This window comes from Lynx rufus, unplaced genomic scaffold (genome assembly GCF_022079265.1).
Source record: "Lynx rufus isolate CCGP_SWC_20201006 ecotype Redwood Valley unplaced genomic scaffold, mLynRuf1.p SCAF_1, whole genome shotgun sequence".
Lineage (NCBI taxonomy): Eukaryota > Metazoa > Chordata > Mammalia > Carnivora > Felidae > Lynx > Lynx rufus.
This window is the reverse complement of record NW_025814823.1, coordinates 159,583,388-159,608,171: the sequence shown is the minus strand read 5'-3', so window position 1 is coordinate 159,608,171 and position 24,784 is coordinate 159,583,388.

Sequence of the window (24,784 nt, the reverse complement as noted above, 5' to 3'; positions counted from 1 at the left end):
CAAAGGGACAATTTTTTAACTGGTGGTAGACAAAAATTACTGCACTTCTCATTACTATCAATCAAGGTCACAGCTTACTAAAAGAGTATGAGGGCTATATGTTCATAAAAGAAAAACTGGAATTTGAAAAAGCAGAGAAATAATGTTATAATGTGTCTAGATGAAATGATCAGAATAAGGTAAGAGATCCCAAATTCACCTCACAGAAGATAAATTAGAAGGAATGTTAATATTGATTTTCTATAGAGAAATAATGGTGATTAAAGTGATTTCTAAATATTTGAGCAAATATTATGTGAAAGCTAGAAAATATTTGTTTGGAATCTTCAGAGCCATAGGTCCCCAGGAGTAGAATTTATAGAAACAGCTGTTTTTTCTTGACTCTTAAAGTAGTAAGACTTCTACCTTTCAACACTTTGTACTTAAAGTGTCAATTAAAGAGCAACTCTAGAGTGGGGTTGGGATGGGGGTGAGCAGTGGCATAGCCAATATTTAAAAGCCCTGAACTGTGAATCAATAAATATGAAGGATTCTAGCACATGAAATTCGTTTCTAAGTCTCTTAAAGGATCTTCACAGAGCTTAGCAACCAACTGTCTTCCATCTGTTCAATACAGAATACAAACAATTGGGCTTGAAGTGAAACTAAAGAGATTTATGTCAGATATGAGAATTTTTTGACAGTGATGTTTATTAAGGCATGGAATGTGTAACCACTGAAACTATAACCTCTTCTTTGGAGGTCTTTACATACAGGTCATCTTCTCCTTTTTCTGGGATGGTTTAAATTTTCTTGCAAGCATGGGATGGAAATAATGACTTATTCCAAAACAGAACTCTTTTAAAAAGCACCAACACTCCATTTATCTAGTTTCATTCAGGAATGAATTGCTGTATAAGGCTAATGTTCCAAGTAAACAGTTTCAATGCCATTGTAAACACTTTTGTTATTAATCTTTCCAAAGTTTATTTAATTTACAAACTATTTAAATTATATTTTACAAACTATTTATATTTTAAATTATATTTTGAACTTCTAATAATTAGACAAGATTATAGTTAAGATCTTAACTATTTTAATGTGTTAAATATATAAGTTCTCTCAAAGAATTGTAAGCTTTGTTTTCCCATGCATGAGATCAACTACATTAAGATTTATCCCTGCGGTGCCTGAATGGTTTAGTAGGTTAAGTGTCCCACTCTTGACTTAGGCTCATCAAGATCTCTTAGTTTGTCAGATTGAGCCCTGTGTCATGCTTTGGGCTGACTTCACGGGTCCTGCTTGGAATTCTCTCTCTTTCTCCCTCTCTCTCTGCCCCTCCCCTAATCTCTGTCTCTCAAAATAAATAAATGCACTTTAAAAAAATAAAATAAAACTTAGCCTCCAAGTCTTTTCTTTTCCTTCTGTCTTATTGGATTTCTCAGAGTCACATTTAAGTGCTAATGATTTGGCTGAACTTTCAAGTTTCAACCTCCATTTTTTTTCTTTTTTTAATTTGTATGTGTTGTTTGTTGGGAAATCTGAAAATCTGGATATGTGAATTGTCTCTGAAGTAAAAGGAAATATGAATTGATGAGGACCTGCAATTATTGTTAAAGAGTAAAGTAGAATCATTACCTGCTTAAGATTTTTTTTTTTTTGCTTACTTATGTGTGTGTGTGTGTGTGTTTTTAATTAGGTATTTAGATATTCCTGCAAAACTGCCATTTGGATAAATGTTGATTTGCTGGTTATCTATTGCTGTTTGATATACTATCCTCAAACTTAGCACCTACCCCACGTTTATTATCTCATTTTTTGTGAGCCAAGAATTTGAGAAAAGCCTAACTAATCTTTATGCTTCACAAGTCTTTTAAAAGGCTGTAGTTAAGATCTGAAGTCTCATCTAAAGGCTCTCCTGAGGAAGAAACTACTTCCAAGCTCACATTTTAGGTTGTTACCAGAGCTCAGTTCCTCATGGATACTTGAAAGAGGGCCTCAGTTCCTTACTATTGGCCAGAAGTCACCGTTAGTTCCTTGCCACATGAACTTCTCTTATATAGCATCTGTTTCATCAAAGACAGAAAGAGAAAGGCTGTTAAGAAAACTGAGGTTATGGTCTTCTACAACCCAATCACAAAAGTGATATCTATCACATTTGCCATATTCTGTTCATGAGAAGAAAATCACTAGTTCCATCCCATACCTAAGGGAAGGAGATTACACAAAGGCACGAATAATAGGAGGAGATCACTGGGAACCACGTCAGAAGCTGTGTACCATAGTTGCTATACCTAGTAGTTAAGGCAGGCAGGCATAAAAATACATTTGGATGAATCTAAAGCATTTTTTTTTGCATTGGATTAGTATATTATCAGGCTTGTTTATGTGATGTAATAAAATATGTGAGATCCAACTTATCATATATTACTATATCAAATAAAACATTTAAACCAAAAAAGTCTAAACATCTGTTGTAAATTTACTATTCAGTGAAAACAGCAATATTTTGGAGTATGATGGTACTAGAGTATGCATGGCTTATAATGGAGCACAAGACCAAAGATTACATTTTTGCAAAAGCAATGCTACCAGCAGGCTTGTCCTAGGGGCTGAGCTACTCAGGGAAGATGAATAAAAGAAGTTTTGAGAAGAGAATAGCAAGATTGCGAACTATTGTGGGCATTATCTTTGATTAACAAGCAGCAGATTTCATCTTAACTTTGGTCCCACTTATTAGTTAGAATATACTCTTACACATACCACTTAAAGTATACAGCCTCAGAAATAACAGAAAATAAAAATGAATTCATTCATGGAAGTTTGGGTCAGATGATAGGATTAGATCTACTTCAGCTCTCAGAAGCATGATTATAACTATTAGTGTAAGGTCTGGTAAAAATGTCTTACCTTGACTAGACTTAAGGTTTCTCCATGCATTAGGCCCATGTTGACTCACACAGGAAACTACTTTTAAAAATAGGCTAAACCCAGGGCAATTTCCTCAGTGTGACCAGGTATCTACATTCATAAGCACATAGGTAGCATAAACTTTGACCACACAAGTCCAAATGCGACTCAGAAAATTTAAAAGATGCAACTAACAAGTTCAAGTAGAAACTTTTATTTTAAAGGTGATGAATGTACCCAGAATAGACACACCATGAGGCTTTGATCTTCTATATGAGCCATCTCTCTCATACTGCAGTTTCAGTTTTAATTTCAGGGATGAACATAACTGATTCTCAAAGGATTTGGGAGACAATTGTGGCATAGCTCACAGACATTACTTTTCTTGTATCCTCAGTGATTAAATGATGTAGCCAGCCAGTGGAAGAAAGGAAGGCACTATGAGGTCTCTTCAGAATAAAACTATATCCCATTTATTTCATGTTATGACTGTGACAGTGACACTAATGATCATGGATAAGTATTGTTGATGGCCTACTTCCCAATACCACTGTCTCAAATACATAATTAAACGTTGTTATCAATAGCGCATATTCAAGAGAGTATAATGCTAAAATATTAAATTCCATCTTAGTTGCAAGTATTTATCCACTTGATGTATGTATGTATGTATGTATGTATATATATATTATGAGTATATATGTATATATATATTATGAGTAAAGGAAGTATACCTATAATACTGAAATGCCAAACTTGAGCCGCAATATCACTTTCAGTGTTGTCATATGTTTCTAATTTCACCAGTTGTGTTAGCGTCTCCTTCACATGTCATAATTTCCAATTTCCAATTATGACATGTGAAGGAGACGCTAACACAACTGGTGAAATTAGAAACATATGACAACACTGAAAGTGATATTGCGGCTCAAGTTTGGCATTTCAGTATTATAGGTATACCCACCCTTGGCCCCTCCCTTTACCTGTCAGTCTTCTTAGAATACTGATCAACACTTGAACTCACAGCATTCTAGTTTCTGTCTCCACCACTTTAAAAGTATTACTCAAGTCACTAGAGGCCTCTGTTATATTCAGCAGCTTTGGCTTTTTGTTTTTCCTATTTAATCACATTTATTTTCTTGGTAACATCTGGCCCTGCAGATTTCTCTCCACTTAGTTTGAAAACAAACAAATTCAATCCAAGTCCTCTCAGGGACTCTACAGCCACAGTTTTTTTATTTAATTACTTTGTTAATTGCCTAAACTCCTAAGTGTGTTTGCACTCAAGATATTTCCTTCTTATTTTACACTCTCTAGAAAATCTCATGCACTGTGAGAGAATAAGCTCTTATCTTTATAGTTATCATTGCAGTTTCTATATATCTGGTTCTAACTTTTTTCCTGAGCTCTAGATCAGTATTTTCTTCAGCCCACTGAGCAAGCAACTCTACCTAAAAGTCCCACAGATATAGCAGACTCGGCAAGTTTAAAATTAAACTCCATATTTCTTTAACTATACTTTTCTTTCTGTATTTCCTATCTAGCCTAAAATCTTACCACTCAACTAGTTGCCTTAAACATCCTTGACTTCTTTCAAATGATTGCCACTCCATACAATCAACAAAGACTCTTCCCCCAAGCCCTCTGTGTCTGTATCCCCTGCTTAATCCCCTCTGGTGTACCTTCCTCCCAAAGCTTATCATTTCCCATTATAGTATCAAAGTAACTTCTATAATGCCCATCTTTTTTTTTTTTTCTAATCTTTTCCTGCCTTATTTCTTTCTTTTCATTTATGCAAAAAAAATCTTTTAACATGTACACCTATTGTGTCATATGCTACATATATGCCTTATTAGCTATAGAGTAAGTTCAAAGTCCATAGATTATATGAAGTTCTTCACATTCTGGTCCCAGTATCTTTTTAGAGTTATCTGGCAATTTTCTTCAAGTACATCTATTTCTATCTGCATAAATCTCCTTTATTTACTAAATATGCTCATGTCTTGTGTGCCTTCATACTCTTACAAATTTATTTCCTCAAAAATCTTCTCTCCTTCACTTACCTCTGCCAAACTCATACAACTCTCAAGTCCTATACAGAAATACCCCTTCTTCCCCAGGCTGAGAGTTAAGATTAGTCATTATAATTAATTCCTGATGTGTGAGCTTTGTACACACTTCTATCAAATAATATGGGTTACATTATATAATGCATATTTGCTAATGGCTGTTCTCTCTACCAGACCATGACCTGCTTGTGGACAGAGATCATTACATCTATGGAACATTATAGTTGGGTAATAAATATTTGTTGAATGAATGCATAAATGAGTGCTTCTATAAATAAAGAGGTACTGGATTTTGCAAGTGATGACTACATTTTTCTGTGTTTTCCCTTTCTGCTATTAAAGATGAAGCTATTTTATATAGAATTATTCAAACAAATGTTGGTACCTTTTTATAAAGTACCTTTTCTTCTGGTTCTCAATAATCTATATTTTAATTATTACATCTCTGAAGCTGAATTTGGCAAGAGAAGGAAATCTTTTTCTGTTTTTACATACTTTACATCAGAACATGTGCGTGCCCCCATAAATCAAGAATAGATGTCTAAAAATTTGTAGTGTAGCTCCCGTATGGGTTTCCATGGGGCAGCCGGGTGAGGGGAGATTAAACTTGTTACATCAGCACCTTTTCTGAACTGTATAGCTAAATATAAGCCTTCTTGGTTATGTATCTAGATGCTCAGCTGTTGTTCTCAATATGCCTCCAATATATTTTCTATGGGACTAAAGGGTTAAAATAGTCTTTACAATTGCAGTTATATATACAAAAGAAGTTGGAGAATACCTCTTTTGTATTTAAGAAGTCAATTTTTCTCTCCAAAAAAGAAGAGAGCTTTAAGAGTTGTAATTTTCTTCTACTGGGAATACTGGACCTCAAATATCCCATCTGACCTGCATGATATATAACAATAAGGCAAAGCTTATTTTACTACATTATGTCCTAAGTCCTTAAAGCTTTTAATTAGTGATGTACATAGACAGACTGAAGATTGGGGTTTTGTAGTCAGTACAAAACAAACCATGATGAAAAAAGCATGCTTACATTGAATTAAAAAAAAAAAAAAGTAAGAGCCAAAGTTGAACCTTTATATCTGGTCAATCAAGGTCTGCTTCAATGGTTCGACTACTTCTCAAATGAGTTCCAGCCTTTTGCATGAGATAAGCTATCTGGAAAGGAATACTTTACTGTACTGCATACAGATGCTGAAAATGAAATTCTTTACATTCCTAAAGTATCAAAGTCCCATAAAACTTTTGAACCAAAGGAGTCTTGTCAATGTTGGTAAGCCAAAAACTAAGAAGTAAGCAAGCAAGGCATCTTTAATTTAGAAAATAATATATTTTCAGAATATGGTGACTATTAAAATATATGTAATTGAAGTTTACTCTGTGAGTGTATATGCGCATACATATAAATTTTTAGGATTAAAAAGATGTGTCTTATATGTTATAATATGATAGGTATAGGACTACCCAGTCTGTTCATTTATTAACCAATTCATTTATTTAGCATGCATCATTTGTTAATTGAAAATAGTTGTTGATTGCCTGCTACATGACTATGATATTATGGAAAGACATTAAGGATATTCAATTAAATAAGACAAATATTCTGACCTGGTAGACCTTTCAGAACAACAAAAGATAAAGACAAGTATATAGAAAAAAATATATAGAGTATGAAAATGACTAAGATTTGAGAAGAATGGAATGCTATCAAAGCACATAACAGGGTGCCCAACCCAGACATGGATGTATCAAGGGAGACTTCTTGGAAGAAGGGATGACTAAGTTGGGAAGGAGTAGTATGCATAGAGAATCTCATGAATCTGAAATATTTGAGCAGATAGAGAAGATGGTGAACAATCACAGGAAGCTAAGTATAGCTGTACCAAAACCTGAAAGCACTTTGACACTGTGATAAGGGTTCAGTGATTTTTGTTAATTCGGTGCCAGGTATTTTCTTTTGACTACTAGAGCATAAAATTGGATGACAGAAATTTTGGAGGAGGGGCAACTTAAGGTCACTATTAGCAATCCTAGCAAATATGGAGGCAGAATTTTAAGGATGCTTTTTCTCCAGTAACTTTTAGCAGATGGTAGAAGGACAAGATTAGGGATGATACAGCAACAGAAACTCAGAACACAGACACTTATCTCATTTTGACCAGTTGGTACAAACTGCTGTTTAAAGAGTGAGGAGGGTATAGTTAGTTGTCTTCCCAGCAACCAATTTCTTTTTCCTTCCAGTATGTAAATACTAATAGTCATTAGGTGTCATCCCCTCTGCCCCCCAGCCTATGGATCCCAGAGGAAGCCAACCCTGTAACAAGAATGAACTCAAGAAGACTAATAATTACATCATCTTTCTACCAGAGACCAGTTCACAAATGGACTTGGTATCTAATTTTAGTGAATATAACACAAAAGGAAGCTATTTGCTCTTCTGGGTGAAACTCTCCTAACCCTGCTTTGATCTGAATGACTTCATGTGCAATTAGTTGCAACTGATACATTACAAGTCTGTGTATGATGTCACATAGTGTATAAGATGGCATAGTACAGAATTGCATTTTACAATATGATGTCCTAGCTCTATCTGGTTATTTATATTTAAATTACTAAAAATTAAATACACTTAATAAGTCATTTCCTAAATGACAGTAGCATTTTCTTAAGTGCTCATTAGCCACATGTGGCTAGTGGCTACTATTGGATTGTGCTGACATAGAACATTTCCGTAATTGTGGAAAGTTCCATTGGATAGTATAAGTCCAGAGAATCACAAAGAAACAGCACTGGAAACATTAGATTACAACAACCCTGAAGCTTGCCCTATGTCTGGACTTCCATATGTGTGAACCAATAAATGCCATTGTTGTTTAAGCCAGTTTGAGCTCAGCTTTCAATTCCTTCCAGCTGGAAGCACCTAGCTGATTAGAAAGTTAAGCTGTTTGCATATTAAAAATTAAGATAGTTTGTTTACCAAGTAAAACTGTGATTCTCTTAAATGACAGCTTCTATCATTTTGTCTGGCCCTTCAGTAAGCATTCAAATCTTTTGTCAATAAAGGAATGATTAAACAAATTGCAAAGCTCCTTCTGTATAATGTTGCATGTTTCTCTCACAAAAACAGCTTTTTGGCTCATCATTTTTCTGAGATTAAGTTAAATTATTTTGGTCAGTTGAAATAAAATACATTCTTCAAGTTCTACATTAATCAAAAGTCCTACCAAGACAACCAAGAAAGGATTTGTAGATTCTACAAGACAAAGGACAGCTTCTCTTAAAATTTGTGTAGCCTCAAAGGGTTTAACATCAGATGTAACTATCAATTCTCTTGCACACCATCCCTTCCTATTTGTCATATTTAGGTGCAGGATGGGATTCATTAAAGGCCAATGTAACAATAGGGGGCAATTATATTTTATCATGAAGCAATCAGTATTCTCAGAACTGCTCAGACACCCATCTGGGGCTTTGGCCCTACGGGGGCAGTTTTCTTTTGATAATCTCACCTATTGAACTGTCATGTTCCATTGCTCAATTAATTTAGCCCTGTAGATGGTTCAATAAAAATGTTCCCTCTATTCAGGCAATTTGATGATTCTCTCTGCTCTTTCAGACCAAAAACAACGAAGTCATGGCTATGAGCTCCTGCTGCCGCAAACAAAAGCTCTTGGACCCCTGGCTGCCCTGTGGTGTCCTTCCTGTGGCTCTGTGCTCTAATGCAGATGGAGAGGGAGTGTCACTGATGTTTCTTCATTCCTCTGAGAAACAACCCGGCAGCCTTCCCCTACTCCCCACAGTCAGGACGTTCAAGTTAAACCAATAACTAAAATGCCACATTGAGATCTGTACCACATATCCAATCCTGACAACTCAAAAATTAACCCCTGTATTTTAGACAGAGAGTGATCTTCTCTGCTTTATACAATGTCTAAAACATTCTTGTTTATTCTTCTAATAAAAGATGTCTTTGAATCTCAACAATGGTAAACAGCTACTACATTAAACTATCACTTTTTAAATTCTCCCTGAATAATTGCATTAAATGTGATAAATGCTTGAAGTTTAAAAAAAATTCAAAAGGATACATAGAATATAAAGTAAAAGTACCCCCCTACCCCCACCATGCCCTGCAACCACACCCCCCACACCCCTCACCACTATTGTAATCTCAGTCTTTCCCTTTAAATAACCATTATCAATAAGGTGCATTCACTTCTGGAAATGTTTCTGTACGTTGAAACACGCATGCACATGCACATAGAGACGCAGCATATTTTGTGTCCATTTTACATAAATGGAATTCTACTATATACATTGTTTCTGGGACTTGCTTCATTATGCTTTTCAAAATATCTTAAGATAGTTCAATACTACACATAAAATATTATTTCACTGAAGGAAGAAAGGTTTCATAGTATTCCATACTAAAGAATTACATTTCTCAACTTGTGTATTACTTAAGGCAATATAGACTGTTTCCATTTTTTCACATGTGTGATTATTTCTAGCTCCTAGAAATCAGTGGCATTTCTGCAGTCACAAGAGATTACACATAATACATTTTGATAAAGACAGCAAAACAGATCTTTTGTAATTTTGAAATTATTCTTTTAGGTTCGCCTATTTATATAATTTGACCATTTTTTTCTATTAGATTTTTTTTTCTTACGGATTTATCATATCTATGATGGACTTCTGTGATTAAAAATGAGTACCAAGCCTTTATGTTATCTGTGACAGACATTTATCCCTGTTTGTCTCTCAATCTCTCTCTCTCTCCTCTACATATACAATCTTTTGTCTTTACAATTATTTTAAACGTTTGGGTTCTTTTTTAATGTTTGTTTATTGAGAGAGAGCATGAGAGAATCCAAAGACAGCTCTGTGCTGACAGCAGCAAGTCTGATGTGGGGCTTGAAGGCATGAACCCTGAGATCATGACCTAAGCTTAAGTCAGATGCTCAACGTATTGAGCCACCCAGTCACCCCTATTTTAAATGTTTTTACAGGCATCTATTTCTAACTTTTATATTATGGTTTCTGGATTCTTCACTTTTATTAGGTCAACCCTCACCATCCCAAGATAATTAGCTACTAATCTGTGGTTTCTTTTCATAAATTCATACTTCATATATATGAGAGATAAATAGAGATATAGATATGTTTAACTTAACTTTATAGGTTTAAATATAAATGCATATTTTCAAATTATCTGGAATTATCTTTGCATAAATAAGACAGAGATGAAATAAGATATTTTATGAAGTTTTGTCTAAATGGATATTAAAATTTTCTAGGTTTCTTTATCATTGATTTTAAATACTATCTACATCTATATTATACTTAGTTCCTATACATACATTAGTGTGTTTACCGAATCTTTTTTAATTTTTTAATGTTTATGTATTATTTTGAGAGACACATAGACGGAGACAGAGCATGAGCAGGGGAGGGGCAAACACAGAATCCAAAGCAGGCTCCAGGCTCGGAGCTGTTAACACAAATCCCAATGCAGGGCATGAACTCATGAATCACAAGATCATGACATGAGCCGAAGTTGGATGCTTATCCAACTAAGCCACCCAGGTGCCCCTACACAATCTCTATTTTGAAACAGAAACTTGTGTATTTCCTCACAATTGTATTGTCATTTTAATTACTTTACCCTTATATTAAAACTGTAGCTATTATATTTGAATTCTCATAGCATAAGTCATCTTTTATTACTTTTCTTTTTCTATAAGTTCTTAACTATTATTAGATATTTCTCCTTCAAGGTAAATTTTAGAATTCACAAGTTCCAAGAAATATTTTGTTGATATTTGGTATTTGTTTATGTGCATTTATAGAATAATTTGGGGGAAGTTGATGTCATCAAAACACTGACTCTTCTCATCCAGAATTATGTTATGACTCTCCATTTATTCTGATTATCTTTTATGTTCTTTAATAAATTTTTATAGGTTTCCACATATTGGTCTTGCATTTTTTTCTTAGAATTTATTGCTGGATATTTATTGCAAAGGACTCTTGGGGATTCCTCTTTATGGGTTCCAATACCAACAGAAATCATCAGATATGTTCCCCTCACATTGGAAGCAGACCGAATTAACACTAATACTCATTTATATTGCTTTAAGTGTGTATTCTAGAATGTTAGTGGGTCTTTTTCTGACATAGACCCTGTACTTTAAAAATGATTTCCTCTTTATTTACAATGTTTTAATACTTTGTGCATCTCAGTAATTTGATGACAGGTCCATAAGAGACCAAGAACAAGAACATTCCATACGTTTTACAGTCGTGTGTGTGTGTGTATATGTGTGTGTGTGTCTATGTATGAGAGAGAGAGAAAGAGAGAGAGAGAGAGATTGTGTACAATTAGACACAGTGTAAACGTTTGTTTCTGAGAAGATGGATAAGTATCTAACAGGATGCACATGCAGCAATACAGAGATCTTATAATCACAGTGGTGAATGAAGAAAGTTAGAATAAGCAAGAGCAACATCAATAAGATGATAGAATAGGTATAAACGTATACACATGGTAGGTATCACAATAATACAATGGGGTATTACACTTTTAAAAAAGAAGGAAATCCCACAATTTGCAAACATAGATAAACCTAGAGGACATTATGCTCAATGAAATAAGCCATATGGAGAACGATAGATACTATATGATCTTATATGTGAGATATAAAAAAGTCAAACTCATAAAACCAGAGAGTAGAATGGTATTGCTAGAGCTAGGGAGGTGGCAGGAAAGGAAGATATTGGGCAAAGGGTGCAAACTTTTCATTAAGATAAGTAAGCTCCGGGATCTAAGGTACAGTATGGCGACTGCAGTTAATTCTGTATCGTATATTTGGAAATTGCAAAGACAGTTGAGGTTAAACACGCACACACACACACCCACACCCACACACACCGGTGATGATGTGTTAATTAATTTGGTTGTGGTAATAATTTCAATATACATGCATATATTAAATCATCATATTGTATACCTTAAAAAACATCATGTACAATATTTTAAAAAGTAAAAATAAAGCTAAGGGATAAGATGCTAAATAAATAGAATAAGCAATAACATTTATTTATGCAAATTTAAGATACTTCTATACACACACACACTAAATATTTAATGAAGACATTAAAAAAGTGTATGCACAAATACATTAAAATGGTCGTCTCTGGAGAGCAGATGAGAGGATAAAAGGAGTAGAGGAAATAGTCTAATCAATACAGAAGCTTTTCTTAGAACAATGATGATAGTGAGCCAACAACATAGAATTATGTGAATTCAGAACTCTCTGCATCTAAAAGTAATGGCGGAGAAAAGAAAAATGAAATTTGCATTTTATGGAGAGCATTTTGAAAATAGCTTCAGGATACTTTACATTTCAAATTATCTTTTTTTTGTATTTTGTATAGTGGTATATGTAATAACATGTAGTTATAACTTATTTTAATTAGCTCAGAATCAAGTAAGCTTTTTGTGCTTTTCATATATTTTGTGATTAAAGAGCATAATATTGGTTACTGTGAGGTGAATTTACTATATATATCTATGTAGTAAAGTACAAAAATATTTTGGTTATAATCAATTTCTACCATGCACAATTGAGTTATACCTCTTCTTAAATCAGAGAATTTCTTATGTGCATTAATATATACACAAGACATTCAAAACCTAATAATTAAAAAAACCCACTTCACTTAATCCTTGATTTTGGTATGTATAAAATACAATGTTAGTTCATCATACAAGATATCAGATCAAGAAAAAAAAAGACTGTGATACCAAATACATTTATGTAACACGGTCACTGGAGAGTAAGGTTAGCATATATATAATGTGTTTGGGCATGATTGATATGTTTTTAATGATAAATTGTAGTTATGTTTGCAGAACAACTTTCTTTTATTTATCCTTCAAGAAGAAATATTTACATTATTTTAGAAGATTGAAATGTTTGATATGTAGACACTTATTTTAGTAAGTGGGGGAAAAAGATATAATGATTATAAATGAGAAGATAAGTATAAAAATGTGAACTGAGGGGGTCAGATATAGATGGAGATGATGAGAAATTACCTGATCATTCAGAAAACAGTGCATTTTCTTACTTACTTACTTACTTAATTTATTTATAGACATAGAGAGACAGAGCACAAGTTAAGGAGGGGCAGAAAGAGGAGACACAGAATACATAGCAGGCTCCAGGCTCTGAGCTGTCAGCACAGAGCCCAATGTGGGGCTCGAACTCAAAAACTGTAAGATCATGACCTGAGCCAAACTTGGATGCATAACCGACTGAGCCACCCAGGCGCCCCAGAAAACAGTGCATTTTCAAGTGTTGTGTGTGGGTTACAGTCAAATGGCTTTGTTTCCTAAGGTATAAGCAAGAAATTTTCATAAAATAGAAAAATTCATACCAATAGTTAAACCAAATCTATCTTGTACAGAAAAAAATTTAAATATATATAAAAATCCAGGATGGCTTTTAGACTGAAATCTACTTCTGAAATATATCTAGACTATAGGTTCTTAATGGATGAATCACAGGGTTATTACACGTTAGAGCTGAGAGTAAGAGAATTTGTAAGATTGCTTATTTTTGTAAAATGAAACAAAAAAAATGCTGAAGTCAAGTTCTGAGTATGTGAATATGGTATGATCCTAAAAGTAGAAGAGTTCTGTCACATATGCTTGATGTTAACAGACGTGGAGATGAGAAGTAGTGAAACATATGCTTAATTACCAAATAACTGAAGTTTGTGAGCTCCAGTTGGGATTACATTTGGCATATCAAAAAAAGGAGAAGAAATATCTTAAAGGAAAAACTGGAGAAGCACTTTGCCTAAAAGCTATAATGGATGCTCTGGGAAGGATTAACATGCTTAACTACCACATAGGGCTTCAATAATTAAAACACACAATAAAAGTGATATCAGCATTAATTGGATATTAAATGTGAATCTAAATCAATTTAAATGGTGATAAATAACTCCTCAGATTCTTGGGAACTTAATCCAAGAATCTCAAACTACATTGTCATTCATATTTCTATTTTACTTGGCAAGTATGTGACTTGACTATGATTGCATGTGCATTCAAATCCAAAAAACATATTTTACTTCATCATTATATTTCTGGGCCATTTTCTAAATTTCCCTAGGGAAGATTTCACAGGATCCTTTCAGATCTATGCATATTGTGAATCTGGATTTTACATCCTAACATTCATTACTCTCAGGTGATTGGTATTAAAGCACATCCTGAACCATTAACAGGGCATTTGTTATTCTTAGATTATATATATATATATATATATATATATATATGTGTGTGTGTGTGTGTGTGTGTGTGTGTGTGCGCGTGTGTGTGTGTATGTATTTTTTTAATTGATTAGGGAGGAAGTACCTGGTGGCTCATTTAGTTAAGTACTGACTTTTCATTTTGGCTCCAGTCATGATCTCATGGTTTGTGAGTTTGAGCCCCACATCAGGCTCTGCACTGACAGCATGGAGCCTGCTTGGGATTCTCTGCCCCTCCCTCTATGCTCCTCCCTGACTCATTCTCATATTCTCAATCTCTCTCTCAAAAATAAATAAACTTAAAAAAATAAACAAACAAATTGATCAGGGCAGAAAGGAGAGTAATGTAGTAGAAGCATAGTGCATTTAAAATAAAAATAATTGGATTGGCTTATTACGTATGTTATTTCACAAAGGCATTAATTTTCAAATACTTATTTCCTCCTATAACAAAATAAAAATGAGAATATTTGCCCAATACGGCATTCAAATTAATTAATACATGTGAAAGAAATATATGAAGTGCTTTAAAATTGGAACTAATGCCTTCCTATATCTAAAGGTAGTTGAAATAAAACATTAAAAATCACAGAGGAAAATAATTAAACATTAACTTTGTGCTTCCTAGTATAAAGGCAAATGGGGATAAATAAGGAGGGATCCAGGATGGGTTATCAAAGGAAAAAATAATTTGGCAATTCTATTTTCAGTGATAAGCTTATCCTGAGCACAAAACTTTAACCCTTTCTCAAGAAAAAAAATGTTATCAGCTTGTTCAACTACTAAAAACTCCTTGGAATGAGTTTGTATGGCTATACTACGATTCCCATATTTCACCAAAAAAAAAGAGTTGAATTCGTTTAACTTAACAAAGTTTAAAATTTCCATATGCCAAAACTTAATTAGACAAAGACAAAATACCAATGGAAAACAATATTTGCACCAGATATGATCAGGGAAGTCTTAAAAAATCTAAGAAAAAAGCATCCTTTAACCTTAAGACAAGGCACTCAATAGCATTTAAAATTAAATAAATACAAATTAAAAATGAGAGAACATTTTTCATCTGCTGGCTTGGCAAAGATCAAACAGTTTCATAATACTTTGTTTGGTCTCTGACTGGAAAATAAAACACCCATATATTTTAAGCATGCAAATTGTTACAATTTCTCAGGAAAAAAATTTGGCAACACCTATAAAAAATAAAATTATGCATGCACCTGGACTTTACAATTCTTCTTTTAAGGTATGTGAGCAGAAATCGTCATGGAGATCATGCAGCATAAGTTTACGATGTCAGAAAATCAAAACTAACTATGTGATGGCATGACATTGGTTGTATAAATGATGCCATGTTCATGCAACAGAATATTATTCAGACATTTCAGAGAATGATTAAATATATTGGTGGCAACAATCTTTAAAAGGTAACATGCACAATGTTCTGCTATTTTCAACAATTTACATTTTCCATTTTGCATTTTTAGAAAATGAATGTTCATAAATTCTTTATGCACAGAATGCCTGGAATGATAAAGAACAAGTAAAATCATGTTTGCCACTGAGAGACAGATGGCAAAGCTGGCAGGTTGACATCATTTTATACCTTTCTGTACTGCTTGAATTTTTTTTTTTACTATACTCAATTTTCCTATTATAAAAACACCTGATTTCTATTCATTGTATCTGGACTCAGTTCATAGTGATAACAGTCTTAGGCAAATAACATCCACCAAGGATCCCTCTATACTTTATAGAAGTATCATCTGTCTGTAAGATCTCTAGCATTTCTTGAATTGTAGTGATATTGGAAATTCTGGAGTCATTTTTTTCTAACTCCTTGAATTTCTTCTAACTCATGATCCGAAAGATCCTATGAAGCTTTAAGTTTACTTTAAGTTATTCAATAACAGCCAGATTTCATCCTTATCTCAAAACAGTCACTTCTACTTTTCTGGCCTTATTTCTGGGAATCTCTTGTGTAAAGAAGAAATGTGGACCAGTGTTCCAAGCCTGTGATATTCTATAATCTTAAACACGATCTTAAACTGAGGAATAATATATATTAATTTAGTCTTATTCCAGAAGAGCTAGGATATATGATCATTATTTACTATTATAACCTTCAGCAGTCCAAGAAATAAATAGAATCATTTTAAAGTTTGGATGTGGAGCCAATTCATTCATGCGCATGCTTTATGATTTATATATTGTTTCCTTATAGCCAATCGAGTACATAATATTTAACAAAAGGCCAATATTTAACAAAATAATGCAAGTAAAATCCTTGGAACATTATTTAGTACATAATAAGCACTCAATAGCTATTATTACTTTATTAATAGCAGGGTAGTTTACACAGCTTGTAACAGTATCCATCACCACAATCGTATAAAAATAAACAATATTAAGAACTTTCCAATGTTTCAAAATAAAAGGTGAATAGTCACATAAGGAAAGTAACAGCTCATTTGAAAAACTAAAAATATTTTTAAACCTTCTAACGTTTCTTTTTCTCCACATTCCAACACAATTTCTTACCGTGTAGGGAAGCTACGAGGATGACGAATCTTTAAGAACCAAGGTGAGTGAGGCAAACTTGTGTTTACAATTTCAGTCTGTGAGCCTCAATAGCTGTAATTTAAAAATTACACCAGTGTTTGCTTCTCTGGGATACAAGGAACGGCAGTTCCTACAGGACTGCTTTTATAAACAGTACTGCTTGTAGGTCGTAGGATAAATTATGGCCTAGAATTCTAAGGAACGTTCTGCGTGTATCTGAATGTGAACTGTTCATGAACGAAGATGGAATTTGGCACAGTTCCCAACACAATTGATGACAGAAGTTCACAGAGTCTAATCCTTTCCTATTTTTAAATATACATATATATTAGTGTTAATTTTGGCAACCACTTTTCATAGGTGTGTTATTTTGACAACGCTTTTATTCTTAGATTTTTTTTTTTAATTTTTTTTTTCAACGTTTATTTATTTTTGGGACAGAGAGAGACAGAGCATGAACGGGGGAGGGGCAGAGAGAGAGGGAGACACAGAATCGGAAACAGGCTCCAGGCTCTGAGCCATCAGCCCAGAGCCTGACGCGGGGCTCGAACTCCCGGACCGCGAGATCGTGACCTGGCTGAAGTCGGACACTTAACCGACTGCGCCACCCAGGCGCCCCTAGATTTTTTTTTAGGTACACAATTTTAGATAACACAGTGATGATTACTAACAAAAAAATGATGGAAATACATATAAAATAGTTTCACAGTTTTTGTAGACCTTAGTTTATTCTATTTAGTCACAAATCAGTACTAGAACTTTCTAGTACTACGAATGAAATATATTCTTGATGTTACTGAAATATACATATAAAATTATCTTTATTTTATAAACAGTATGGTAACTGAACATTTTATATAAAATCTTTCTGTTAAAAACTTAAAAACAACCCCAGCAAGTCAGTTTTATGTGGAGAAATAACACTGATATGAGTAATATTTGCAGGAGTTTTATATTTACTTTAAAAATAAAAGGTCTTGAACTCTAAAAGAAATCTGGCAGTTTCTGAAAAATAGGCTAATGTTATCTAAGCCTGAGTGCTCAGAAAAAAATAACTTGTTTTCTAATGATTTTGATTGCTCTCACAGGATCTTCTATGAGAGGTTGACAACTAACTTCCTGTGAAGGCCTCAATATTAAGGCACACTGAGCAGAATGAAGGAATCACTCTTTCATTGGGACTTTTTGCAAAATGCCAAAGTAAATAGCTGTAGATAATGGATGCAAACACACCCTAAGACTTCATTTAAAAAGAGCTAAAGGAAATTTAGTGACTAAAGCCAAGTTAGCAAAATCTTTTTTGAAATATTCAGCCACTCCCTGGAGATTAAGCTTGGAACAAAACACCCTGGTGTTAGATTCCAGTGCTAAAATGCACAGGTGGGATTCCTTTTTCAGTGTTTCTCTGTTCCTCAATGTACTCTAAGGAGAAAGTCACAAATAATTCACTTGGGTGTTTCCCATCTTCAATGACTTTTCTAAATTTCCTATATAAACACATCCCTAGGATCACTTCGGACTATCTGTTTAGAGTAAAGGTGCTAATTCCATACATTATCACTTCCCAAGAGATTCAAATTTATTAGTATGTTTATGGGTCAACTTTTGACACCTACAAAGATATTTCAATATGTCCAGGAATGTGACTATAGCTTCTTTCTTTGAGATAGTGCTTCAAATTTCAAGTTTGATAAGGTTAGGACTATACTAAGCAATTTTTCTTGCAATTGTTTATTGTAGAGATACTGTTTTGTAATGCTAAAAATCATAAAAAAATTTACTACCATGTGTAATCAACTATTTTCATTTCAGCATACTTTTCTAGTGTTTGTATAACAACGATGTTTAAATGCTGCACTCATCACCCATTCAGCTTCTTCTAGAAACTTCTCAAAAAAATATTCCTCAACTTGACATTTAAGTGTTCCTTAGACTATCGTCATGACTTTATATTCCTTTCTAGTAATTTTCTTATGAAGTTAGTTGGATAAAGAACTAGTTTCTTTCTGTTGTGAAAAATGAAAATCATTAACACAAGTCTCTTGAGTCCTACTCTTCTTAGATTTAAAATAGAAAATAAAAATATTCCATTGTTTAACAAAAGCCTGAAGATAATTTATAAGCTCCTTTGCTTTTTACAGGCAGTGACTTCAGCAACAATTAATGCATTTGAGTGACAATTAGTGAATTTGAGTATAAGTCCTTGATAAGTTTAATTTTTAATTTTTCATTATGTATGTATTGATTTGTATTTTGAGGATGTTTCCATAGTTCTTTAAACTTTTTTTTTTTCAATGTTTATTTATTTTTGGGACAGAGAGAGACAGAGCATGAACGGGGGAGGGGCAGAGAGAGAGGGAGACACAGCATCGGAAACAGGCTCCAGGCTCTGAGCCATCAGCCCAGAGCCCGACGCGGGGCTCGAACTCATGGACCGCGAGATCGTGACCTGGCTGAAGTCGGACGCTTAACCGACTGCGCCACCCAGGCGCCCCTGCATAGTTCTTAATGAACTGACTTGGGTAGTCCAAGCGAAAATATGAAATATATCAGATCTGATATCAAATAAACCCATATCATATTGCCTATTTCTCTTTGCAGGATGAATGGCATTCGAAGAAGAAACAACCCAGTAGAATGGGTAAAACCTATAATGTAATCCCATGTGACACAAGTAATACACATTTCAGCTAAACAGAATAAAGTTTATCTAGGGATTTCTACATACTTGGTATTTCTAAATACAGTGTTTTATTCATCTTTCCATTGTCACCAAGATATAGGTTAAAAGCAGTTAGCAAGTATCTTCCTTCTATATTTCTTGCCCTTCCATAGCCTCTTTCTCCTCTCTATTTAAGTGCTACCACAAATCTGTAAGAAGACAATGGAGTAAGAGTCTATATCTCTGATTCTCTCAGGTAAGCATTAACATCTGAACATGATTCAGATGAGACTTAGGGATGAAGCTCATACTGGCATACCAGCTCATGCTATCTTTTTTAGTTTTGCTACACTGAAATAACAGAGATACCTGAAAGGAGCACCCCCCCCCCCACATCTGAACACTAAGCCTGAGTAGAAAAGAAGACCTATGAAATCTGTAAAAAGTGATCTCCTCAGAAATGGTAACTTCAGCTAAGTTCTGAGAAATATTGTATTTAACTCTGAAGTGTTAAGATACAATCTGACTTGTGTGTAACCAAGAGTAAAATTTTATCTCTGCTTTCTTTTGTATAGAGCCTAGTGGCTATTATCATATTCTTAACTGACCAATGAAAAGTCCCTATGGGGCAGTCCTTACAAGAAAGTGCATGACCATCTGCCCTCACCCACAGTAGTTTTGTTAATGATCTATTAACTTACCAAACACAGAGAAAGCATCTTGTCCATGTAATCTCTCCTACTAGACACACATGCAAGCAAATTAAGGCAGAAATACAGAAAGGAGAATTAGACTAGGAAAAAAAAATCAATTGACAAAGCATCTCTTTCATAATCTTGAAAAGAGACCAGGACAGGATTTTCAAATGAGCCCAGTGAAGTCTAGCATTCACTATTTTATTTCAGTCTTTAATGGCTAAGTCATATGTTTATTTAGTTAAATAAGATAAAAGAAGGAAGGCCCACCCACACTTCATCCTTATGTCATTAATCATAACTCATCACACTTACTTTCAAAAGAAAGTGTAGACTATAAATCAATTCAATAGTAATTGAACACTTAATATATGTTTGACATTGAGTGACAAAGGAATAAAAATGGATAAGATAAGCTCTTTTTCCTCAATTTGTCCACAGCATAGATGAGGAGAGAGACATGTGTTCAGCTAACTTAACAGTAGAAGATAGCGGCACTTCTAGTGAGACGTCTGCAGGAGTACAGAGGGGAAGGCTATGAATTTGTACTCTGGCTAGGAGTGTAGATTGGGATTAGCAAAGATTCATACAGGGTTTGGATGATGATTAAAAATTACTAGAAATGGAAGCACCTGGGTGGCTCAGTTGGTTAAGCATCAGATTTTGGTTCAGGTCATGATCTCATGATTTGCAAGTTTGAGCCCTGCATCAGGTGGGCTCAACCCCTCTTTGGGCTCTGCACTCTCTCTCCCTCTTTCTCTCTCTTCACCTCATGGTATTCTCTCTCTCCCTCTTTCTCTGCCCCTTACTCACACACACCCTGTCTCAAAAATAAAAAATAAATTAAAAATAATTTAAAATTAAATAAAGAAATAAAGAAATAAAATTACTAAAAATGAATGGAATAAAGAGAGAGCGATAGCAAAGTTCCTGGAGATGAAAGGAACATGTTGTCTTCTGGGACTCGATTACCAAAACACATGAGTAGAATCCACTGACACATAAGCAGGTGTGGCAAGAGACGAGGTTGAAAAGTCAGGATGAACTCTGAATGTGGTCTGATTGACTTCATATGGCATGTTTTAGAAAAAGAATCCTGATGGTTATATGAGAAGGGAGAGATAGAAATAAATAAAACTTTAAAAACCTTTCCAACATAGTGAAACACTGCAGAAAACAACTAGGGTAAAAACAGTGGGAGCAGAAAGGAGAGGATACATATCAGAGACATTTTGGAGGTACAGGACATTGTAATGGATGAAATAAGAGAGAAGTAAGGGAGTGAAGGAAAGGAGAGAGACAAGATCAACTTGGATTTCTATGTTGAATAACTAAGTAGATGAGTAAGTCATTAACAGGGAATACAGGAGGAGGAAAAGATTTGGGGTCAAGGTGAAGAGTAGAAAAGATGATACACGAGTTTCAAAGAGGTCAAGCTTGAGAGCTCTATGAGTGATAACTGGTGCTGTCAAGAGTTAGCATGGAATTCAGACTGATAAGGCAGATCTGAGACCTGCTGATAGGTAAGTCAGAACCAGAGCTGTGACAGTGGGAGAGGCTGAACAGGAGGAGAGCCTGATTGACCTCCTATGACACATGCAGTAAGGGCTAGAGTTCAAATCAGTGTCCTTTGGATATCAGATATTGCTTCCTTGAGACCACTGTTCCACAATCACTATTTATATACTCCTCCACATTTAGCATTGAACAAATCCAATTCTTCAGTTTCACTCACCTTCACCATCTCAACTTTTAATTACTTCAGCAACTCTGTAGACTATCTTCTAAATAGTTTCTACATCTATCCGCTTGTATAACAACTACTCATGCCCAGCCCATATTCATGTCTTAACTATATTTTTATAACAACTTTAAAAAATATCATGGATATTTTTGGGGTGCTTGGGTGGCTCAGTTGGTTAGGCATCCGACTTCAGCTCAGGTCATGATCTCGCAGCTTGTGAGTTCAGCCCCACATTAGGCTCTGTGCTGAAAGCTCCGAGCTTGGGGCCTCTTCAGCTTCTGTGTCTATCTCTCTCTCTCTGACACTCCCCAGCTCACACTCTGTCTCTCTCTGTCTCTCAAAAATAAATAAACATCATAAAAAAATACCATGTATATTTTCAGGGTGCCTGGGTGGCTTAGTAGGTTAAGCATCCAACTTTGGCTCAGGTCATGATCTCATGGTTTGTGAGTTTGAGCCTCTCACTGGGCTCTGTGCTGACAGCTCAGAGCCTGGAGCCTGCTTTGGATTCTGTGACTCCCTCTCTCTCTGCCACTCCCCCACTCACATTCTGTCTCTCTCTCAAAAATAAATAAACATTAAAAAAATTAAAAAAAATTTTCATGGATATTTTCAAATATACACAAAGGTAATGGGAATAGTACAACATCCCCATATACCAATCACTTCCGTCAAGATTTACTATATCTCTTTCACCTAACCTTTTTTTTTCTTTGCTAAAAAAATTTAAAATAAATTATAGACAGCATATTACCTTTATCTATCTCAGTGTGCATCTCTTAAAAAGCACATTTTCTTAAACATTATATTATTATACTTTTAAACTTTTTAAAAGTTTATTATTTTGGGGGGGGAGGGGAAGAGAGAGAGGGAAACAGAGGAGAGAGAGAATGCCAAGCAGGCTCCGCACTGTCAGCACAGAGCCTAATGTGAGGTTCAAACCCATGACCATGAGATCATGACCTGAGCTGAAATCAAGAGTTGGACCCTTAACTGACTGAGCCACCCAGGAGCCCTATATCATCAGACTTTTAAATTAACACTATTATCTATTGTCATTTTACACCCAATCTATAATGAAATTTCTTCAATTTTGCTAACTTTTTTTTATAGTTTGTTCAAGTAAAATTCCAAGTACTTCTATACATTTTATTTATTTAGTTTTATGTTTTCTCTCTAAAGCAGTCTTGCCTCCTTGTGTCCCCCATGCCTGTAGTTTATCACAGAAACGAGATAGTATCATGAAGAATGAAGACGACTGATCCACATTCTAGATTAGTGTGCTTACTCTCTTTGGGTTTTGTTTAATATTCCTCTATTCCCTTCAGTTCTACTAGGTAGAGATTAGCTCTAGAGACTTAAATAAATTCAAATAAAATTTGGCAACCCAACTCTACAACTCTTGTGTGTGTGTGTTTTTTTTTAAACTAAGATTTCTTTTTTTTTTAAATTTCTATTAATGTTTATTTGCTTTTGAGAGAGCACGAGTGGAGGATGGGCAGAGAGAAAGGGAGACACAAAATCCAAAGCAGTCTCCAGGTGCTGAGATGTCAGCACAGAGCCCAACATTGGGCTTGAACAGTGACCCCGAGATCATGACCTGAGCTGAAGTCAGATGCTCAGCTGACTAAGCCACCCAGGCATCTCTCTTGTGTATTTTTTTATTGCATTACATTAGGAAATACTGTCTGGTTGCCCTGTTTTTTTTTTTTATTTTTTTAATGTTTATTTATTTTTGAGACAGAGAGAGACAGAGCATGAACAGGGGAGGGGCAGAGAAAGAGGGAGACACAGAATCTGAAATGGGCTCCAGGCTCTGAGCTGTCAGCACAGAGCCCGACGCGGGGCTCGAACTCACAGACCGTGAGATCATGACCTGAGCCGAAGTCGGACGCTTAACTGACTGAGCCACCCAGGCGCCCCTGGTTGCCCTGTTTTTTAGTGATGCTACACTTTACCTACCATATGAACTGTAGGCGTCTGCCTATGTATTACCTTCATTTTCAGTGATGCAAACATTACAGAGGCTCTTTGGTGACAATCTGCTTATTCCATGTAAAGATCCTAACTGGGGCACATGGGTGGCTCAGTCAGTTAAGCTAAGTGTCTGACTCTGGTTTTGGCTCAGGTCATGATCTCACATTTTTGAGAGTTCAAGCCTCATTGTTGGGCTCTGCCCTGACAACTGGAAGCCTGCTTGGGATTCTCACTGTCTCTCTCTCTCTCTCTTTCTGTCCCTCTCCTACCTGCACTTTGTCTCTCCCAAAATAAATAAATAATCTTAAAAGAGAAAAATAAAGATCCTGATTAACCTTTCACACAGTATTTTAATGAATTAATGATAAATGACTGAATCATTGTTTCATTAGGAGTTACAAAACGGTTGTTTTCTGATTCTATTTCTTCAACATTTATATTTAATCTCATGAAAAGAAAAAAACTGTCCCTCATCAACCAAATAAACTAGCACTAGTTGCCTATGTGATGGTCTGAATGTTTGTGTCCCATTCCTCTCAAATCATATATTGAAATCTAATTCCAAAGTGGTGATATTGGTGAGTGAGCCTTGGGAGACGATTAAGTCATGACAGAGGACCCTCATGAATAAATTAGTGCACTTATAAGATGAGGCCAGAGCTCTCTACTCACTACAATATAAGGATACAAGGAGAAGATGGCCATCTGAAAACGAGGAAACTTACCCTCACCAGACCTCACCAGACCTGCCAGCACTTTGATCTCAGACTTCACAACTATGAGAAATAAATGTTTGTTGTTTAAACCACCCAATCTATGGTAATTTGTTATAGCAGCCTGAGTTAAGAAAGGC